At 47.1% G+C, this 9,043-nt stretch overlaps 2 long non-coding RNA genes across 2 annotated transcripts in view; one reads left to right on the top strand and one right to left on the bottom strand.

Moving 5' to 3' along the window:
* The window catches only part of LOC135977448 (uncharacterized), a 121,780-nt gene extending 118,166 nt beyond the window's left edge, over window positions 1–3,614 (bottom strand). Inside the window, exon 1 of the long non-coding RNA XR_010594941.1 lies at window positions 3,175–3,614. This is a non-coding gene — a long non-coding RNA (uncharacterized LOC135977448). The remainder of the gene's footprint in view (window positions 1–3,174) is intronic.
* A 1,995-nt stretch (window positions 3,615–5,609) lies between these two features.
* Window positions 5,610–8,054, top strand: LOC122172282 (uncharacterized). The gene is made up of 3 exons (XR_006172437.2): window positions 5,610–5,740; window positions 6,667–6,873; window positions 7,748–8,054. It is a non-coding gene; the product is annotated as an uncharacterized LOC122172282 (long non-coding RNA).
* Window positions 8,055–9,043: the final 989 nt, after the last annotated feature.

The raw sequence follows: 9,043 nt of genomic DNA, 5'->3' as shown, positions 1-9,043 counted from the left end.
TGTCTAGTTAATGTTTGTCATTACACAAGCCGATAACTGGACAAGTGTCACAACTCAGCCTGTTCTGGCTGAGAGAGCTGCCCATCTTCCATCTAAGGATCTCTCTAGCTAGAATACTTCTGTAGTCCTCATTACCCATAGTTTCGGAGAACCTCACAATCTTAAATGTGTGTATGTGCTCAGCTCCCAGGAGGGTGGGTAGTGGGTTTTTTTTATTCCCATTTTAGAGGTGGGGGAACTGAGGCAGAGATGCCAAGTGGCTTGCCCAGGTTGTCACAGGAAGTCCATCGCAGAGCAGGGACCTGGATCTCTCAGGCCCACAGCTAGTGCCCTAACCACTGGACCATCATCTCTGTGTAACTTTTACATTTTCTCCAAAGCCTTCTCATGGCCTTTGGTGCAAAAAAATGAAGTGCTTGTTGGTCAGTGGCTTGCCTCAATTCACCACATGAGCTTTTTTTTTTTTCTTTTTTTTTTAACATGTGCACTTTGTACATCTCTTGGGTAGGTGCTTCTGTAGCAAGGGTTGATAAAGACCTTGAGGGTGTGAGCATTAGCATCAATGTAACCTTGCTTGGTCCAGCTGCAAGAGAGAGACTGACGGACAGACACACACACCTTCAACCATTTCACAAGTGCTTTCTTTTTACAGTAAGAATTTAAATTTCTTCAGCTCCTCTAGGTGTTCAGGGTAAGAGATTTTTTCCACATTGATAGTGGACACCTAGAGTTGCTGAGGCAATTTACATTTTTACTGAAAAAAAGCAATTGTGCAGTGGTTGAAGGGTTTGTTTTGTGTTTTGTCTGAGTGGCAGCTGGATTAATACAAACCATTAATAACCCTACATGGTCTCCCAGGAGAGCCTTCCCCTTAGTCTCTCCAGGTTTTATTCAGATGTATATTATTTTGACACATTCAATAAATACATTGCACAAACTCCCAGCCTGATACAAATAACTCTCCCAACTGCACTTGGTGTACAGCAGTAAAGATTCTGCGCTTGGGATTTGAACAGATCTGCCAAAGATGTATTGGCAAGAACAAAATGGAGCTCATTCTCTCATATGTCATTGGGTCTGCAGGTCTACCATGAGTAAAAGCCATAGAAATTGATTCTAGCCAGTCAGTTTGCCACATATGACCCTAAATACATATCTAGAGCAGATCTGTCAATTCAGAAGGTGCCACTTTTACCTACATCCCTTCCAAGTGAGGTAGGAGTCTCACATTGATGTTTATATACAAGGAGTCAGCAAACACTCTAGAATCAGTGTTGTGGTGCTGGCTCATGGTGATTGGATTATAGTGGGAAAGGAGGGTGCAGTTCCAGTCCCTCTCTCGTCCATACAAGCCATGTGCCATACTGATGCAGAAATGGCAACGAATAGGGCGACAAATGTGGATGCAGTTGTTCTTTCTCGCACATGGTGTTAACCCCTCTGGGTTCCTCTGCCTTTCCAGAGTTACTTCTAGAAGGGTGTTCACATGCCCCTTTTCCAAGTAGAACTACAGCTGGACAGATTCCCCTCAGTACATATTTAATCACTGTGTACAGAAAAGATATTTGGACCAGAGAATTTACATTTAAGAATGCCACTCTTCACTGCAGAGATGGGAATACCTAAAATGGACCTGTTATGGCTACTGAGTGAACAAGCAGCGTTGGGTTTTAATGACATTCCTGTGCCCTGTTAAGATAAAAAGTTGGGAGCCTAAATGCTTTTGAAAATCCAAGTCACTTAAATCCTATTAACTTTCAAGACCTGGCCTCCTCAGTGCTTTTGAAAAATCCCACCCCAAGACTCAACACCATAAAACAGTTGCACGATACCTTGGCTAGCTCCACACCTGTCAGTCACTTCTTACCTTGAGTAAGTCTGTGAATGAAACAGTGGACCTGATCTTTCCATTGTCTTTCATATGGCATGGCTTACACCTGTGCAAAGCTAGAGTAAAAATGCTCCCCATTCAGAAGTCTGGAGTTTTTCCCACTCACTTTGCACCGACAAATGACAACATATGCAAGCAAGTAGAGAATCAGGCCCATAGTATTCACATGCAGATGTTAAACAGGGGTGAGTCTGTTTCTCCAGAGGGGCTGAGCACTTGCAGCTCCAGTGACTTAAATTGGAGTTTGGGGTACTTAGCACTTTTGAAATTATGACCGTGTTCCCCTGTAGAGTTATCTAAATAAACCGTTTCCCTGTTCTCTAGGGTCTTCCAGCAGCTCATGAACGGGCATATTTTCATAACCTTTTCAGGCAAGGAAATGAAACGTAAATCATTGTCCATGGTGAGTAGATTGTAGTCAGTCATGGGAGGGGAAAAACACAATACGCTTCGAGCATTTCACAGGCACATCATAAATCTTGCATAAAAACAACTCCGGCAAGAAAAGGCGATGAGGCAGCATGAAAAGTTAATGACCTGAATCAAAGGTGTGAGATTTAATAGGGGGTTTCCCTTTCCCCCTTTTTAATAATTTCCTCGTGTTTAATATTAAAAGTCAATTTCTCAACTGCCTCGAAGGCAATGCGTTCATAAAAATGCTGCTGAAACTGCACCTGTGCAGATATTGTATAATACAGCAGAACTGCTAAGCAATGCTGGTGCTTGTACGGCAGGGGAGAGAAGCTATAGTAGACTCGGTTTTGCACGGTTTTGTTAAGATGCAGCCAGCTTGGATAGGTCACCGCTCCATTCGTGCATCTGCAAGGGCTCTTAGAGATGACCGTTTTTACACAGGGGGCTCCTAGGTTAAACTGTTGAGCCAGGTGGAGGTATTTTCTGTGGGCTAGGCCCTTGAGCTTTTAACCATGAAATGCCTTGGTAAATTGATATAAGGGTATCTCGGCCTATGGAGAGGAGCTTTTTGTCTTTTAGAAATCAGAAGAAAGAGTGCAATGGTAAAAACTTACCGAAGCAGAAGTCTCTTCAGATACAGAAATAACACTTGTAAATGTAAGTCTGCAGGTTAGGTGCTTAACTTTCATTGACATCAATAGGCGCGAGGTGACTAACGTAGTTGGGTGCTTTTTAAAATCCCACTATGTATCTTTCTGCACCTTTAGGTGCCTGAATACCTTTTTAAATCTACCCTAAGTCCCTTTAAATACAACTCCAACAGCAGGGGACCATGCACAAGGATGATGATCAACATAAAAGGCTCTGACCTTTGCAAGACTCTCACTCCTCAAAGCGCATGGACTCTGGTAGGGCTGCATGCGCCTTTCTGGTCCACAGAAGCCAATGCAGAATAAAGGGTTGTATAAATGTGCTGACTGGCATGACGACTAGAGGCCAAAGATTTCTATCCACAGAACTAATCCAGTTCTCCACACTGACGTGACACGGAGCTGGTAACTGCTATATAAGGCCACAAGGGGCCACCAAATCATCTAGTTTGACCTCCTATATATCTCAGGCCACCTCCGCCATCCAGCACCTACACACTAAACCCAGTGACCAAAGTATGACAGCCCACGGGAGCCTAGACATGTGCCACAGGCAGAGAATAGGCCTAAGTCCCCCTGCAATAGCAGGGAAATGAGCATTCATGCCTCAGAAAGAATGGTTCTCCTGAAAGACATTTGATTCCAAGTAGATTCATATGGAACAACTGTATTCACCTTGGCCCAGTTTCATGGGCGACGGAGAGTCCAAACTCCCTCCTCTCGCCCCAGCGCTCTGCTCCTTTGCTGTCGTACAACAAGGCAAGTCCCAGACAGGAACGTGGGTGGGGTGGGACATAGATGCGGGATTTCTGTAGTAATATTTACAGGATGCAAACGCTGCGATTGGGTTGTTGCTAAAAGACAGTGGACTGAGCCCCCGCAGAACTGGGGTCAAGTTACTTCCTCTCTGGGCCTTGGATTCCCCATCTGCAATATGGGGATAATCAGTCCACTGCCTATGGGTGCCTCTGATTGGGGGTCCCCTGATTGGGGACCCCTTAAGGTGTGTGCAGTCAGGCACTCAAGATCAGTGGCCATTTGTGACAGTCCTGCTGTCAGAGCCCGACTGGACCCAGTCGTGAGTCTCAGATCCAACTCACTTCCAACACTACAAAAGCACCGAGCCTGCAAATCCTTATGCGTGCAGACCCATTGTGTGCGAGTTCAAAGGATTCCATGGATGAGTAGGTGTTTGCTGGATCAGCCCTTCAAGAAACATAATGAGATGATCTCACTTATCCCAGCGTCTGTTTCCCTGGGCTTGTCCAGTAGAGAAAGTTCTTCCTGACTCACTGCTGGCTACTAAGATATTTGTAGGCCTGCAAGAGCTTTCTCCGGCAGAACCAGCCTTCTGAGTCTGCCTCCTTAAGTGAAACTTCAGGGGCTCCCCTGGAAGAGTGGGGTCTGCATCTTCAGAGGGACCCCCGCCTTTAGAGTGGGAAGTGGAATCAATCTGCATCCCCCTCCCACGCTACCCTAACATGCCTTAGGCCTGGGGTAGAGGCTAGGCAAACTTGTTTTACCTACTAACCCAGGGGTAGGCAACCTATGGCACGTGTGCCAAAGGCGGCACGCGAGCTGATTTTCAGTGGCACTCACACTGCCCAGGACCTGGCCGCTGGTCCGGGGGGGGGGCTCTGCATTTTAACTTAATTTTAAATGAAGCTTCTTAAACATTTTAAAAACCTTACCCCTCTACAATGCGACCCGATATAACAGGAATTCGGATATAACGTGGTAAAGCCGCGCTCTAGGGTGGCGGGCTGCGCTCTCCAGCGGATCAAAGCAAGTTCGATATAACGCAGTTTCACCTATAACGCAGTAAGATTTTTTGGCTCCCGAGGACAGCGTTCTATCGGGGTAGAGGTGTATTTACATTACATACAACAAGTTTAGTTATATATTATAGACATAGAAAGAGACCTTCTAAAAACATTAAAATGTATTACTGGCATGGAAAACCTTAAATTAGAGTGAATAAATGAAGACTCGGCACACCACTTCTGAAAGGTTGCCAACCCCTGTACTAACCAATGTAGGTTCCAGACTTGAACTCAGAGTCACGTGTTCGTGGTTCGCATTTCAGTCAGGTGAGGAAGGGAGCAGAGAGAAGGGGAGAGGAGAGTTTTGAATGAAAATATAGACACACATGGGGCTTGATGGTCTGTTGCCCTGCACCTTACGTAAGTAAAACACTAGCAAATCAGCCGGGCAGTGTTTCATGCCAACTTTGCACTGACTGAACAAGGTGCAGGGCAATGGGGAAATCGGGCCCACCGTTTATAGTATATACAGGGGCATCTGCTTGTGCTAAACTAGTTTGGTCTGGAGGCCTCTTCCATCCCTATTACACAGCAGGGGGTAGTTTGAAATCCCCTACAGACACCAAGTATCGCTCAAGAGTTCACAGCTCCTGAAACTGTGTGAAGTTCACACAGAGATCTGGAGATCCTGGGGAAACCCTCAACTCTGTTCCTTCCTTTAAAAACAAAACAAAAAAAAACCCCACACAACAAAAACACAATTCTCATGCAAGCTGAGGTTTGCATCCAACCACAACACCTTTTGTTCCCCTTCTTTCCAGACATCATTACAGCCACTCCCCTCCCATGCTCAGAGTACAGGAGAAATTGCTCCTCTCCTAGTTGGGCATCCTTTAACTTGGCCTTTCTCCTCCCTTAGAAGCACGCTCCATCTGGTAGCAATTTGCTCTTCACGTTGCAGGTGTTTCCATTTGACACATCCCTTGACCGTGTCTGTGAATCACTCGGGTGGATAGGAACCGGTAAGGCATTTCAGCACTACCTGCATTTGAAATGGTTTACGCTGCAAATGAGCTTTCCAGCCACATAGAGGGAATTAGAGAGCTCCTTCAAGTTCAACAGTTGTATGTTGGCCCTACCTGAACCAATACTAGGGGATGCCTAGGTCTCTCGATATCATTGAGTCCATGGACACAGCAGGACCATGTCAATGGCTGTCTGAAGTTATAGGAACATAAGGTATGTCCGAAGAGTGTTCTGAGAGCTTCACCCCAGTCCTTCACTGGGCATCCTGAGGAGATGAAGGGGTTAATGCAGCTACTCAGAGGAGGAAAGGGACTGCCTTAGTATCTTGGTTAGCAGCTTCTGTGCCATGGAAAAGCATATTTGCTGGCAGCTGAACTGCGCACACATGTAGCAGGGAACTGGATAGATCCATCTTTAGGAGATACGGACTCAGACATGGCCCCGGTTAGCGGTTACCACTTGATGGTCTATGTGAAATGTATTGCTGGATCTCAATCTGGCTCCCATCACTAATGGCATCAGTTGGCTTCCCTGCTGGCAGGAAAACAGCTTTGGAAGCTCCCAGCATAGACTCTTGAACAGAACCAGAAGCTGGAAAGTAGCCCAGGTTCACAGGAAGCAGGAAAGGTGTGTGGGAGAGAGCAGGACCTGATGGGGTCAGGTAGCTCCAGACTGCTGGGAGGTGTAAATTGGGTTGGGGGGGGTGTTATTTCTAAAATGAAAAAGGTGGCAAAAAGAAACCAGTCTGTCCCTGATGCCGTATCTCCTGCAGTGGGCGAATATGCTAACCGGGTGACTTGAAAAATAATTAATGAACTAATTCTAGGTTTTTTTAGATTGCAGTTCTCAAGTTTAGAATCAGGCTAAGGCACGGCACGCATGTTTTATCAGTACATTAAATGAGGGCACGTCTCCATTCCAGTGCTACATCCGCACAGCTGCACCGCTGGAACACATCTGGTGACGACGAGCTGTGCTGACAGGAGAGCGCTCTCCCATTGGCATAAATACTGCACCGCGGCAAGAAACGGAAGTTATGTCGTCAGGAGAGCGTCTGTGTCGGTGTGGACAGCATGAAACTTGCGTCGCTTGGGAGGGGGCTTTTTCACACACAGCCCCCCCAAGCGAGGTAAGTTAGATCGACTTAAGCAGTAGTGTAGACCTGCCCTAAGTGTACGTATACAGGCAAGCAGCACAGTCTAGTGGTTAGACCAGGGGAGTAAGTGCAAGGGTTCATGGGTTCTGTGCCCAACGCCCACTAATTCACTGTCAGGCCTGAACCACCAGCTGCCTAGGTTTCTTAGTACAATAGGAATCACATTTACCTGCCTTGAGATCAATGGTGGAAAGCAGTTCTACAAATGCAAAGTCCACCATAGCTTGTGGCTGGCAAAACGTCGTCCATAAAGTTCTACCATGTGGTTTATGGGCACCATCGCCCTTAATATGGCGCAGCAGCTTGCAGGGAAAGTGAGCTTGCTACCTGACTGGCCTGGTTCTGATCTCACACTGGTCTGAATGCCACGGACTTCTCTGGAGTTATTCCTGCTTTGCACTAGTGCAAACAGACAGAGAACCAGGACCATATGTAGATCCCAGCATGCAATGTGGCCAGTCTTCTTCAAGGTGGAAGAAGCTTTGTACCGGAGGAGAGTTGACATTCAGTGCAGCTCCTTAGGCTCTTAGCAAGTCACCAATGCAGCCTTTGATGGGGTGAAATTTGTGCTCCCTCCCCGGCACGACAAACCCGTAGCATTGTGGATCGCAGAACGAGAATTCTCTGACACAGCCACCATGGAAATCCTTGTGCGTGCCTCAGATCAGCAGGAAAATAGTTTTCCCCTTGCCACATTATCTTAGGGTGACCAGACAGCAAGTGTGAAAAATCGGGACAGGGGGTGGGGGGGTAATAGGAGCCTATATAAGAAAAAGACCCAAAAATTGGGACTATCCCTATAAAATCGGGACATCTGGTCACCCTACATTATCTCCATGTCACCCAGCGACGAGGTCCAGGAAAACTACCTGCAGATGTGTGCCTGCTCTCGAGCCAGTTGGGGAAGTTACACCATGAGAATTCACCTTCCTGAAGCAAGCCAGTAACATCAGCAGCAAGTAGAGACCGACGGGGGGAGCCTGACAGCACGGAGGGATGCACGGCAAGAACTGCTCTCAGAGGGAAGAATGGTTTGCACACGTTCAGGTTAACGATACAATCACAAGGGTCCAGAGGGACAGAGAAACAATACAGGGAGGAAAGGATCCTATTAGAGACTTGGTGGTTGGTTGCATTAAAATACTGTCACGGCGGAGACCATGTTACGGATACTTGGATAGGCACACACTTGCGTCCGTGTGCGTGGTGCAGCTAAATGAAGTTTATGGACTGGAACCAGGCAATGTGTCAAAATCCAGTTCCAACTGAGTAGGGCAGGGGATGCTTAACAAGGGTTCTTAGAATCCCTACCCCACCAGAATCCCTACCCAGTGGTTGGGGCAGCCCTCGAAGTGTCGCATTGTCTGCGCTCGCCCCCTGTGCCTGTGGACCCGATTCTCCGCTGCACCGCACCGGGCACAGACATTTACCCCAGTGCAAAGTGGGGTGCGAATGGCTACCAGATCAGAACGGCAGCCTCTCACCACCACTTTGCACTGGTGTAACCTATTGCATAAGGCCCAGGGCAACGGAGAAGCAGGCTCTGGGTGTCTAGTCCTTGATGATTGACAATATTGTGCGAAACGGGTCATTTTAAAAAGGAAATAATCCAGGTTATATTCTAGGAAGCTTGCGAGAGGGTGTTAATATTGACAGCCAACCACAGCACCGTGAGGCTGGACCAAATTCATGACCACTTTAGGGCTCCATTAGGCCATATATAGGCTGACCAGACAGCAAATGTGAAAAATCAGGAGGGGGGTGGGGGGGTGGGGGTAATAGGAGCCTGTATAAGAAAAAGACCCAAAAATCAGGACTGTCCCTATAAAAATCAGGACTTCTGGTCACCCTAGCCATATACTGTGGCAATTGCATGTAACTGCCATCCTCCTATTCCCAAAAAGCACAGGCCTCGGTCAACTGAACTGAAGGGGACTCTCTGCTAGCTCTTAGTGCAGGGAACTATGGCACACAGCCGAGCAGTTGGAGTGCATCCAGGACAGTGGCTTTGTACACGTATACACACACACACACACACACACACACACACACACACCCCTTGCAAAGAATGCTAGTTCTCTTTCTTGTCCTTACCCAGTAAACCCTCCAGCAATATAAACGGGCAGGATTTTAACCCTTTGAA

This window comes from Chrysemys picta, chromosome 25, assembly GCF_011386835.1.
Source record: "Chrysemys picta bellii isolate R12L10 chromosome 25, ASM1138683v2, whole genome shotgun sequence".
NCBI classification, from domain to species: domain Eukaryota; kingdom Metazoa; phylum Chordata; order Testudines; family Emydidae; genus Chrysemys; species Chrysemys picta.
Note: the sequence above shows the minus strand (reverse complement) of the source record. Positions and strands in the feature narration are given on the sequence as shown.